Source organism: Taudactylus pleione, unplaced genomic scaffold (genome assembly GCF_031769625.1).
Source record: "Taudactylus pleione unplaced genomic scaffold, aTauple2 ptg000080l, whole genome shotgun sequence".
Classification (NCBI taxonomy): domain Eukaryota; kingdom Metazoa; phylum Chordata; class Amphibia; order Anura; family Myobatrachidae; genus Taudactylus; species Taudactylus pleione.
In genome coordinates this window covers 8,396,107-8,410,447 of record NW_028284482.1, presented here as the reverse complement: position 1 = coordinate 8,410,447, position 14,341 = coordinate 8,396,107, and the positions used below count along the sequence as shown (strand labels likewise).

The 14,341-nt window shown below is 39.0% G+C and overlaps 1 pseudogene across 1 annotated transcript; it reads left to right on the top strand.

Moving 5' to 3' along the window:
* Positions 1–294: 294 nt before the first annotated feature.
* Positions 295–4,647, top strand: LOC148532279 (uncharacterized; annotated as a pseudogene). The gene is made up of 3 exons (XR_015877759.1): positions 295–1,258; positions 2,722–2,773; positions 3,897–4,647. The product of XR_015877759.1 is annotated as an uncharacterized LOC148532279 (transcript).
* Positions 4,648–14,341: the final 9,694 nt, after the last annotated feature.

The following is a 14,341-nucleotide window of genomic DNA, read 5'->3' as shown; positions in this document are numbered from 1 at the left end:
ATTTACCTGCTTCCAGCTGGACAGGTCCCCCGACGTCTTCTTCCGGCAGTCTGGTGCGTCCTCTGGCTCCGGAGGCTGGTCGGACACTCTGTTCTCCCAGCAGAACACAATAAAGATTACAAAAAAAATATTTTTTTTTCTAATCTGTACTGTGGTCTGCTGGGAGACCATGTGACAGACCAGCAGGACGGAGCCGGAGGCTGCTGCATGGACAGGTAAGTGCTGAAGGGGGGGAGGTGAGCGGGGGGGAGGGTGGGCAGGTGAGCAGAGGGGGGGACACAAACTTACCACATGTGTAGGCAGTGCAGCGCATGCGTTGGGTTAATGAATTTAACAGCGCATGCGCAGCACTGTTTCCAGCTGCGGTAGGGTAGAGTAGACAGGGATAACTATCTATTACCCGAAAAGCTGTAATCGCAAAAATTACAGCTTTTCGGAATAGATAGTTATAGGGAGGAGGAATGATGAATTCCTCTGGTAATCAGGTAGAACTCCATGCGAGTTGTAAACCTAATTACCTCCAGGGAAAGTTTAGTAATGATGAATAGGCCCCTCAGAGAGGAAGGAGAGATATATTTGGTACAGAGCAGAGATTTGATAGTTGTTTGTGCTGAGTGGTGGTTTCTGTTTGTTATGTTTTGTTAGTTTTCTGTCTTGTCATTTAACAGGCTGTGCTCTTCATATTTATTTGTCTAAAAAAACCTAAAAACATTTTTCTAACGTGTTTGTGTTTTATCTGTAAGTGTTTATTTCTGTTAATTTACTTTGAATTTTGTACCATGTCTGCAGAAAGGAGAGAGGAGGAGAATGTTCATGAGGAAGGGTCAGAGCAGGCAGGAGAGGGGGCCAGGGTCGCAGGACCAAATCTGGCCGCAATGTTAGACTTAGCTTTGAAGAAAATCACGCGCTCGTTTCTGCTATTGTAGCTCACTATGAGGTGCTACTGAGTGCACAGTCATTAAACAACTCTGTTCGCAGGAAGCAGCAGCTGTGGGCCTCAGTGTTAAACTCTGTAAACACTGTGGGTCCCTTGCTTTGCACGGGGCACTGCCGCAAACGCTTTTCTGACGTACAGCGCACAGTCAAAGAAAAGATGGGAGATGAGAGAAAAGCCACAATGCGTACTGGTGGTGGGGGTCCTGTGCGTGTAGAATATTTGCCGTATGAAGAAGAGATTCGCAGAATTATCCCACCTGAACTTGTTGAAGGTGACAACGTCCATGACACTGTGATGCCCCTTCTCCACAGCACCATGATGGTAAGTTATCTGAAGACTTAAATACATACTTGCCTACTTTTGAAAAAGCATTTCAGGGAGATTGTGAAAGCAGCACCTATAAGTGCGCATTAAGGTCATACTTGCAAACTCTCTCTGATTGTCAGGGAGACTCCCTGAAATAGTAGCAACCTCCCTGACTCCCTGAAAAGTCTAACAATCTCCCTGTAGGCACCTTACCCCCATTCTAAAGCTGTTATATAAAAAAATCAGATCTGTACATTTAAATAGGATCATTAGCATTAGTATAATTTCCCTACAGTCGGTATAAGGCACAGTGGGGTTTCTATTAACGTGCCGCTGTATCGCTTCCTGCTTCGCCTCTTCACCGCGGTGAAGCAGGAAGCACTACCGATGAGAAGTATAAACATCTCATCGGCTGGAGCGATAACTCCTCCCTCCGGTGCTACCCGCTAGAGACCGCAGCGCATCAGCCTAGTGCTGATGCGCTGTGTTTCAGTCCCGGCCGGCTCCACTGAGCATGCGTGGGATCTCGCTAGTATCGTGAGATCCCCGCGTGCAGCTTGGAGCCGGTAGCCACTGCAGCAGGGACAGCGCTGTCCCTGCTGTGGGGATAGGGCAGCACCAGGCTGTAGCTGTCGATAGCGACAGCTACAGTGGGTCGAACGGTCAGGCGATCTGATCATTCATACATGGGCCATATATAGCATAGCGCCCCTTGTCATTTACCACCAAACCCCCGATTATACAACGGGTTGAAGCGGTATCAGCGCACATAACATGTGCTGATACCGCTTCTGAGCTTCTTACATCTCCCCCAATGATTCCTATGGCAACATGAATTTTCTGAAAAGTATAAGTGTGTTTTCATCAACAAATAGATCTTACTAACTTCTTTCGGGCTCATTTGCATTTGGTTATAAATCAAGTTTATGACACGCCAGATGTAGCAGTACACGTCCACTTTACTGCCGCGCTTATAGGTGTTTGCTTCACAATCTCCCTAAAACTCTTTTTCAAAGTAGGCAAGTATGATTAAAGTGGACGTGTGCTGCTACATCTGAGAGGCATGTCATAAAATTAACTTAGATCCAAATGTAAATGAGCCCCAGAGCAGTTACTAATATCTACTTGTTGATGAAAACACACTGATACTTTTCAGAAAATACATGTAGCCATAAGGATCATTGTGCCTCATAACCCATGCAGGGTAATGATCCCATTTGAATGAATATATCTCTGTTTTGTATTAATGTAACAGCTTTAAAATGGGGGTAAGGTACAATCAGTGAGATTGCTGCTATTTCAGGGAGTCTCCCAGACAATAAGGGAATTGGCAAGTATGCTTAATGTCTCTATAGCATAATGTTTCTTAATTTATAGAAATATGCAGTATTTATGTTAATGTTGTTTATCTTAGCAGATGCAAATCTAAACTTATAGAGGTTTTTCAATAATAATGTTCTTATGTTGTTGCCACGTAGAGTCAACATGTCCTGACATTCCCCGGCATAGCAGTCCAGGCACAATTAGTTGGTAAGTGAAACATTTTAAAAAGGGAATGTTATTCAAAATATACCACACTAATATACATTATCATTTATTTTTCGGGGGCAGCCCTTGAGCAGATGAAAAGTTACTTCGGAACCACTTGCACACTGCCCCTCTAATGTTAAATTTAGAATTTTAATGTTACTAAATAACATACTGCGCACAATAAGTTCATGTACTTATTGTTTGGCTATTCTGCATGTTTTAATATGGGTGTTTATTATTGAGGGGACAAGTGTTTTTACACTTTCAGCAGAGTCACAAGTGTTTTTCGTGTAATTTTCTAAAGTGCCAAGAACAACACACCTAACAGCAGTGGTTCCCAAACTGCGTACTCAGGACACCCCAACAGTCCTGGTTTTAAGGATATCCATGCTTAAATACAGGTGACTTAAGTTGTACCACATTCACTTTGATTATACCATCTGTGCACAAGAACGGATACCCTTAAAACCCGGATTGTTAGGATGCCTTGAGACAGTGTTTGGGAAACCGTGCTTTACGGCCATTTTTGGCCAGACCAACATCATGTAAAGCCGTTAGTTGCCCAGCAAACAGGTTTTCTATCATTTTCTATGTTACTTACAAATGCTGCAAGCAGACATTTCACTCTTGTTCCAAAAACTTGACTTATGCGCATTAAAAAACTTTAAAGACAGTGATCTAGGCTCAAATGTAATAGGGTGAGAGTTTATAAAATATGAGAGTTTAGCAGTAAACTCGCACATTGTTCGAGTTTTATCTTCAGAATGGAAAAACATCTGGATGAGAGTTTAAATTGTGTGTTTTTTTGAGTCGAAAAACATGTGAGTTTGCATTTTCTCTGACTCTTACTTTGGATGAGTTTAAAAAGTGTGAGAGTTTACTGTTAAACTCTCATAGTTTCTAAACTCTCATCTTATTACATTGGTCCACTCATGTTAGTTATCCCTTTTATGGGGTACAGGATGATTTTTGTCCACTTAACCCAGGTAATATGAAATTTATGCAAATTTAAGGATAATTTAATTACCAAAATCACACTTTCAAAATATGTTCTAAATGCATTTACAAATGTAAATCATGCGCTTGTTTACTGTAAAATCTTTGTTTTTCCCTTTTAAAAAAGCAGAACATTCCCAGCCACCTACAGTAGAAGTAGAGTCACCACCTGCTGCAGAGGAAGAGGAGGAACAGATTATATTACATGTTGTTGAGCCTACACTATCTCCCACCCAACCTGAGGTGTCAACTTTAATGATGGAGGACCCACCCAACAAGGATCCTTCATGCCAGATGGCGCAGTCCTTGTCGGACTTTACAGCAGTTTGATAGCATTAAAAATTTTCTCAGGAGAAATAATAATAGACAGACCCAAAGTAATGCTGCACGGAATAGCATGGCCACAGCAATGGAGGCAATGACCCGAGAGATGGTACACATGGGCTCTGCCATTGGTAATGTCAATAATTCGGTACGTGAGGTTAATGCAAACTTAATGTCTCTTACCTCCCAAATCTTATCACAGATGCCAGTTCCTTCTGAGTCCTCGAGCAGTGGAACACCTGCATCGACACCAGCCTCTTTAAGTCCAGCTAGGCGTGGTCCCCGGACACATGGAGGCCATATAGGTCATGAGTAAGGGCATGAGTGTGCACATCCTACATTAAGGAAAAGGAAATGCTAAATGTTTATTTGTGAAAACAATACAAGTTTATATTACCTGTTGTGTTCAGCACTATACATATTTTTTGGTTTGTTAGTTATGTGAAAAATAATCACACAAGAAACATATGATTTTTGTCCATTAAAACTATTAGACAATACAATGATTGTGTAACACTATGATATGTAAAAAAACAAAACACATCTACAATAGCAACATTATAGTGGACATTTAAAGGTGAACACATTTAGTACAGGTGTAAACAACAGGTGACACTGTAGCTGATGTGGAAATTAGTAAACTAACGTACACCAAATTTTTACCTGAAAAATAATTAGAAATTAGTTGTTGCCTTGTCTGTCTTCCACTCTCTGTATTTTGAACCTGACCAGATGGTTGTATGACCTCTATTGGTTCACTGCCTACATAATCAATTGTGCCAGGTTGTTCAAAGGCAATATTATGTAGTAGACAGCAACACACCACAATATCAGCTACTTTAGCGGGACTATATAGAAGAACACCCCCAGATTTGTCTAGACATCGAAAACCTCATTTTTACCAACCAACCATCCATCCGGCATTAAACCATCTTGAAATTTTGGATACAGTGATGACCGCCTGTGGCTATATGCATCATGACATGAACCTGGGTAATCTGCAACAACGCTTAATATTTTAAGGTTTGCGTCACAGACCACCTGAACATTTAATGAGCATGAATGGTGGTGTTTTAGATACATTACAACCTTATTCCGTGGTGGTCTCAGGCCAATATGCGTGCAATCAATTGCACCAAGGACACTTCAGTTCATGCCATGCTGCCTCCTGGCTGGGGAAGCAGATATAGGTGCGTGAGAGATGTTTTATCGCACAAAGTATTTGGCCAAGATGCCTTGAAAAAGTAGGCTGGGTGATGCCTAACACCTGTGAGGACACATCCTGGAATGACCCAGTAGCAAAAAAATGCAATGCATACATCAGCTTGTGGAGGCCAGATATTGCATGTGAACGTCCTGTATCAGGTTCCAGATGGCATTTTAATTGGTCATAAAGATGCATGATGTTTGCCCTGTTTAGTCTGAACATCTGTATGGCCTACTGATCACAGAGGGAGTTCAGATTTAATCTGCCCCTAAAAAAACGGGGCCTCCTCAACATCCGTGGAAGATGTGCCTGCTGCTGTTGGTCCTCATCAAGCCTCCTATTTTGCTCATTAAGTAATGCTGCATAAGAAAAGCAAATGAACCAGCCACAATTCCCCTGAAAAGCCATTGTCCTACAGCCACAACAGCAACACATGTTTGTCCTCTTTTATAGACATCATAATCCCCATAGACCATATGGATTCCATCCCTGTCAATTATCTTGGCTTTCTAAATCAATTCACTTGCCTGGAGTTTCAGTAATCATGCATGTGTGAGCCTCGTTAAATATTTGCCTGTGTTTGCTGGTGACTTCTATATAAAACATAGTGAATTGAATGTAATAATATTAATGTACTTGTCCTACTGTATGGGGTAATTTAATAACCACCCTGGGATACATTTAATCACCACCAAAACTTACACAGAAGTTTAATTTTGGTCCAAAAATAAAATGTAGCCACCCCCCACCCCCCAAATCAATGGCCAGCCATGGAGCCTGGTCTGATTGTGGAAAATAGGTGTAAAAAATTACGTGGGTTTAAGTAACATTTTTAATAACTACCACTATCAGACAAAAGCTGGAGATCCATGGAAATAAGGAATCCCAAAAATAAAATCGACCCCCCCCTCCCCCTGCATTACTGGTGGTGGTGTATACTGTGTTAATAGTAAATAAAAAGTTAATAATATTGCTCTTTACAGGCAGCCTACAAATTCCAGCGATCATAGGCCAGCATGACAGCATTTGTGGAACAACAGGTGCCAGCATGATTGGACATTAAGGGCCCTCTGGCACCTGTAGTGCACCTGTAAAAAAATAAATAAACACAGGACACTGACACTTTGTAATACTTTATTAAAAACAACCCCCCACACATCCCTCTTTTCCCAGATTAATATGTACCAAATGCAGGGTTCATGTCCCTATTTCTATACATTTAACCAAACAGCCGCCTAGTAAATTTTGCCCAAAGTTTGCACAGATGTTAGTGATATGTGCAGTGGTTTTAAAAACTCGCCTGCCACAGGCAAGTCTATTGTTTGGGATGGTTTAGCAGTGGTTTGACGGCAGTTTTCAAAACCCCTGCTTAATAAATCCTGGGTTTCTATTCTATTCTATTCTTTCTATGGTATGAAACATTGATGGTGCTTTAATCTACAATTCTGTTCTATTCTATTCTAAAGTGTGTTTTGACGGTGGTTTTTCCTTTTCCGCCACTAAACCGCCACCAAACCATCAGGGTTTAGAACCCGCCGCTTAGTAAATTTTGCCCTCTGGGTCTTAATTCTGCATTTAGGTAAAAGTTGAGGTAGGGAGCAAAAGGCAAAAATGTGTGCATGTGGAAAGTGCATGTGGATTCCCAGTGAAAGCTGCCAGTCAGGCATGGAAGGAGTACTTTACAGTAGGTGCGCTCTTGGTGGGAACGCAGGTTTCTGTTACCTGGAAAAACTCAACTCTGACATCATGGAGTCTATTAAATAATCTGAAATTATTTTAGTTTTAGAAAACAACATTATGCAACTACTTTGCTCTTCTTAGGGCTACTGCAGAATGTTCACAATGCCCGTTGATGTGACTTTTCTTAGCATGTTCTCGTTGCTGCAACCGCTTTAGCGTCTTTTGCTGTAGTCACATACTGTATGTGTAACTATAAACCAGTTGTGGATTCAATCAGGAGGGGCACTGGGGCACATGTCCCCTCCATTTTTTTTTCAGTAGGTGTCAGCTTGCAGTGACAAATGCAGGATTTCTATAGGGGGGTTTCCAAATGCTTGATTTTAGAGCGAGTGTGGGCAGTCCATTAGGAGGGCATAATTAGCACTTATCCAGCTTTTAATATGTTACATACAAAGTATATTGTGTTGCATAATTCCAGCATATACAGGACCAGCGACCACAATAAGCCATTAGATGCGGCAGAATGTCCATCCTGTCTGAGCAGCATGGTTTATTTTAGATGTGGGCATCATTCCAGAGCATTGGAGCAAGTCCGGGAGTCTGAGGGAGCAGCAGAAGACCCTAGCACTGCCCTGGACATATACAGTCAGGTCCATAAATATTGGGACATTGACAGAATTTTCATATTTTGGCCTCTATTCACCACCACAATGGCTTTGAAATGAAACAAACAAGATGTGATTTAACTGCAGACTTTCAGATTTAATTTGAGGGTAATTACATCCAAATCAGGTGAACGGTGTAGGAATTACAACGGTTTCTATATGTGCCTCCCACTTTTTAAGGGGCCAAAAGTAATGGGACAAACTAAACAATCCTAAATCTAACTTTCACTTTTTAATACTTTATTGCAAATCCTTTGCCTCTACTGCAAATGTCTTCAGTTCCTGCTTGTTCTTGGGGCATTTTCCCTTCAGTTTTGTCTTCATCAAGTGAAATGCATGCTCAATCGGATTCAGGTCAGGGGATTGACTTGGTCATTGCATAACATTCCACTTTTTAGCCTTAAAAAACTCTTTGGTTGGTTTTGCAGTATGCTTCGGGTCATTGTCCATCTGCACTGTGAAGCGTCGTCCAATGATTTCTGAAGCATTTGACTGAATATGAGCATATAATATTGCCCGAAACACTTCAGAATACATTCTGCTGCTTTTGTCAGCAGTCACATCATAAATAAATACAAGGGAACCAGATCCATTGGCAGCCATACATGCCCACGCTATGACACTACCACCACCATGCTTCACTGATGAGGTGGTATGTTTTGGATCATGAGCAGTTCCTTTCCTTCTCTTCTCTTCCCATCACTCTGGTACAAGTTGATCTTTGTCTCATCTGTCCATAGGATGTTGTTCCAGAACTGTAATGGCTTTTTTAGATGTTGTTTGGCAAACTCTATTCTGGTCTTCCTGTTTTTGTGGCTCACCAATGGTTTACATCTTGTGGTGAACCCTCTATATTCACTCTTGTGAAGTCTTCTCTTGATTGTTGACTTTGACACATATACATCTACCTCCTGGAGATTGTTCTTGATTTGGCCAACTGTTGTGAAGGGGTTTTTCTTCACCAGGGAAATAATTATTTTGTCATCCACCACAGTTGTTTTCTGTGGTCTTCCGGGTCTTTTGGTGTTGCTGAGCTCTCCGGTGCGTTTTTTCGTTTTAAGAATGTTCCAAACAGTTGATTTGGCCACACCTAATGTTTTTGCTATCTCTCTGATGGGTTTGTTATGATTTTTCAGCCTAATGATGTCTTGCTTCACTGATAGTGACAGCTCTTTGGATCTCATATTGAGAGTTGACAGCAACTGATTCCAAATGCAAATGTCACACCTAGAATCAACTCCAGACCTTTTACCTGCTTAATTGATAATGAAATAACGAGGGAATAGCCCACACCTGTCCATGAAATAGCTTTTGAGTTGATAGTCCCATTACTTTTGGCCCCTTAAGTGGGAGGCACATATTGAAACTGTTGTAATTCCTACACCGTTCACCCGATTTGGATGTAATTACCCTCAAATTAAATCTGAAAGTCTGCAGTTAAAGCACATCTTGTTTGTTTCATTTCAAAACCATTGTGGTGGTAAATAGAGGCCAAAATCTGAAAATTCTGTCATGTCCCAATATTTATGGACCTGACTGTATACTAGATAAAAATAATAAAAATTGATGGACACTTGTCCCTATACAAATTATTAAAAGGCAAATTTATATGCACATAAAGTCCCTCTCCCGAGGATTCAAGATACAGTCCAATTGAAAAATACTTTTGAGCTGCCACTGTATTGAGCACCTGGATATTACACATGCGGCCAATGTCAAGCAATCAACAGGGATATAGGTCACACAATGTACGAGCTGCATGGTCAGCTGTAATAGCCGTATATAACCGACCTCCAGGAGTTGCTGGGGAGACACTGACAGCGTTACACCAGAGTCCCTCTCCAGGGGTATGGTACCTCCGATCCGCTCCGAGTCAGCCTCCATAGTTATCACGCTATGCTCTGGGATATACAATGCAATGCAGATCTCACCCGTCAACAGGTGTGTACTCAGACTGCATGTACTGGTTGGTATATTCAGCTGATTCTCCTTCTCCGCTGGATCAAATATCGTATATAGTCAATGAAGGCAGTTTGATACAACAGCAATAAATTTAGCAACAAAATAAATTTAGACTATGCAATATCTGTATGGGCTTTTTGAAGAACACATTACAACTGGTTAGCGTTACTGCCTCACAGCACTAAGGTCATGGGCTCGATTCCCACTACGGCCCTAACTGTGTGGAGTTTGTATATTCTCCCTGTGCTAGCGTGGGTTTCCTCCGGGTACTCCTTTTTCCTCCCACACTCCAAAAATATACTGGTAGGTTAATTGGCTCCCCACAAAATTGACAATAGTGTGTATGTTTGTGAGCATGTGATAGGGAATATAGATTGCAAGCTCTTCTGGGGCAGGGACTGATGTGAATGGTAAGTTATTCACTGTAAAACACTGCGGAATATGTGTGCGCTATATAAATAACTGGTAATAAAACTATAACTAATTAAAAGTAATACATTTAAAAAAAACAACACAATTCAGTCCATCACCACAACAACAACAATAAGCACATCTACCACCAGCAGCTAAACATCTACAAACTGCTGACTCAAGGTATTGGGACACCTGGGTTCATCACCAAAACAAACAGTTAGAACACTTACAAAAACAAGTACAACAAATAAGCACACAAACTAGTCACACACACACACACACACACACACACACACACACACACACACACACACACACACACACACACACAGAATAAGCAGAAATGTAAGTCATTTGACCACAGAGTTTACAAGAGTGGGAAACATTCTCAAACAAATGAGAAATGACAACAACCATTTCCATGACACATTTGTCCACTTAATGGAGGACAACCAACAATTTCACCTGTATACATGAGCATGCTGGAGGCAAATATTACCCATCAACAATCAGTTCTAAAAATGATGGCATCCCAAAATAATGCTACTAGGGACCTAAATAGTACTCTAATAATTTAGGATCCCAAATCATTAAAAAATTAGGAGATGATAGTGCCAGCACCTCAGGGGGGACCACTCCACATACCACAGCCATTGCTTCATCTGGATGACGCACTTTACGCACCAGAGATTCTACTGCAATTCCACAGAGTGGACACTCCTCAGGTCGGAGTCGTGAGCATAGATAACCTTAGAAGGTAAAAAATTTTTACAAACTAAACATCTCATGTTTTGAGTCAATTTGGGTACATGTTGTGCTTGTCATAATTATTTCTGCTTTTGTCTGTACAAAAATTATTTTTGTATAACCATTGTTATTTTGCCAAACAATTTGCACCTTATTGTAGCAGAAAAAGTTTAAAAACAGTGTTATTTAGGTAACACACTTACCATATGTTTATTGAGCTTACCTGAAAAATGTGCTAGGCCAAAGCACAATACCAACCACACTTGAAGAATGGCTACACTACAAGGTGTCTGTAGATAGAAATGTTTATATATAACTATCTGTTATACTTGTCATTGTGTGTTTTTCACATTGATACACATTGTGCAATATGTGCAAGCCAAACATTTGTATACATTAAAAAGAAGTGTCATTACACTGCAAACCATAAATAAAAAAAATCAGTGATGGTTAGAACACCCAAAATATATATATATATATTTTTTAACAAATTTGTATTGTGGTGTTGACTTTCTTTATATGTAATTTTGACACAATTCATTACCAATATCCTGTACTTCATAATGCTGAGTGACACAAATAGACATTAGTAATGCATGACTTAATTTTGTTTTTCAAAACTAAAAATACAACATTTAAAGAGTAAACATTGTCAAATAATGCATCAGACCAATAAATAAACTAAACATATGTAATGACTACTATAATATATGACACACATGCTTAAGCTTTCATGTGTGGAGTCAATGCTTACATTATGGTTTGTAAATAATGAGATTTCATCTTGTTTAAAATCAGCAAATTATTGTTATCTTTAACAAACAAACATATATTTATTTAGTGATGTGAACAATATCCAAAATGTTTTTTGCATATATATATATATATATATATATTTCTTTGCAACAAAAAAAGTGTTCCACACTGGCGCATAAACATGTGTTCTCCAAAGTTTTTGTGCTATAATCTCTTTAACAAATTTAAAAGTGGAAAAAATAATTTGTGTAAGAGGTTTGTACTGTATGTCCCCAATTTCACTCCTCCAAAGATTTTATTTCTCGGAAAAATAATATAAATATAAATATAGTATAATACTATCATAAATTGAATAAAATGTTTATTTCAATATTGCGCTCACATTTATTAGTTATAAAACTTGCATATAATACCATATCCAAGGTGTATCCTTTATCAAAAATTTCTCCTGAATGTCTCTGTTTATTCTGTTTTCCAGTAAACAATTCAGATCTCAAATGAAATTAAACACAGAGAACAAATATTGCAATAATGTTTCAAATTAAAAGAACATATTTATTTCTACATTGTACTCACATTTGATAAATTAAAACATGCATATATCACCATATCCTTAGTGAAATTATTAGGGATACTGGTCTGTCCAGTGGAAAAGGTGACCCTTTAAGATGGTAATTGAAAGTTGGAGTCCCCAAGTCCTGGAAACCTGTTGCTCCACTCCCAAAAGGATACCGCTCCACCTCTGATAATCCCCAACAAATACCTCAGCTTAATGCGTTTCAGACCCTTGGTGGTCCTTCTTCAGAAGCATGAGGTTGTGCTGTACTATGCTCCTATAAATACCCCCACTAATTGAGTAATTGACACACTGGAAGCTGTTTTTGCGGCTCAGTCCGTAACCGGAAGTGCATCACCAAAGTTCGTAACCGTAAGTACATCACTAAATGTGACATCCTGCATTCCAACTATTAGATCGGAAGTGCATTACTGGATATGATGACATTCATTCCAACATCTCCCGATACCAGACATACATTGTTAGGTCCACATTCCATTCCACCGGATGTTATTGGGGTATATTGTACCAATTTTAATGTATAAAAGGAGTCCGTATGAGTCCATTTAAATGTATAAAAATAAACATGTAAGATATAAAATTATTACCATGTAAATATTAATAAGTATAAATGTTTAAAATATATTAAAAATAATTACATTACAATACCAGGTTATTAAAATATATTTAGAGGTAAAAAAAGAAACTACAAGGTAGATCTCCGTAAAATGGTAAAAAAAACTCTAAAAACAATTTTAGCTCAAAGTCGCTATTAAGGCCCAGAAGTAGATTTTAAATAGTACACAAAGGAGGAAGGTAAAAGGGAAAACGAAAAGGGGTAAAAGAGGTGGACAGATAAAGAATAAGAAAAAGAAAAATCCTAAGATCACAAAAAAGTTGCATTAGAGAAAGAAATAGAATCTACAAAAATATTTCATTTAAGTAAGAGACAACTAAACCCTAACGAGTAGAAAGTCCTTAAGAAAGGGTTAAAATATGCACCCACGTGCCAATTGGATTCTTTTGATTTCTGTGTCAATCTACAAAGGTTTATACGTAAACTTACGGTAAAGAAATTCTTTATCAATAAAAGTAAAATGGAAGACACTCCAGAGGAGATCAGAGGTCCCTCCAGATCCTCATTCAAACCAATATCAACCTTTTACCCAACTGATAAGAAAGGAAGTTTTATAGAATGTTTTAATAAAATGGTCCTAGAAGAGGCTGAAGGAATACTAAAAATAAATGAAATAAATGTAATCTAAGTGAAAAAGATTGGTTAGCATTAAAATCCTTAAAACTGGATAGTGATCTAATTATTAAACTTGCTGATGAGGGTGGAGGGGTAGTCCTTATGGATAGGTATGACTATATAGCAGCGATAGACAGCTGATGGATGGAAATACATACAAAAAATTTAAATCAGATCCAACACTAAGGATCACTAAGGAGTTATCGAGGTTGACAGATAAAGCTCTTAGTAGAGGAGTTATAAACAAATCTGAATGTGAGTTTATAAACATTAACCACCTGCTGGTACCCACAATCTATACTCCAAAGATCCATAAGGACCCCCTCCACCCCCCAGAAGACCAATAGTATCTGGTACAAATAGTATTATGTCGAATCTGTCAGCAGTAATCGATCATTATCTACAGCCTTTGGTTAAGTCAAAAAAAGCTTACCTAAGAGATACAGGAGAAATTTTATGAAAAGTAGAAACTGTAAGTTGGAAAAATAACTATTTTCTCACTAGTGCTGATATGTCTACATAATACACCGTTATTGATACAGAGAGAGGTTTGGAAACCGTCTCATACTTTTTACATCAATCTGATTATTCCACAGATCTGAAGGAATTTATTTTTGAAGGAATTAAATTTATTTTAATAAATAATTATTTTTATTTCAACGGCAGCTACTATATGTAACAAGTAGGAAGTGCGATGGGCACCAGATTTGACCCCAGCTATGCAAATATTTATGGCATATTGGGAAGATCAAGTTATATGGCATCAGGGAGAGCTGGGGGCAGGCCTGGTGCTGTGGCGCAGATACATAGATGATGTGCTCTTTATATGGAATAACACGGAGGAGGAGCTAATATCTTTTTGTGAATCTTTAAAAAAAGAACCAGTTTAATATTAATTCAACCTTTTCCAGCAGTCAAAATCAAATATATTTTTTAGACATATATATATATATATGTATATATATATATATATATATATATTAAGGACGATCAAATACAGACCAACATA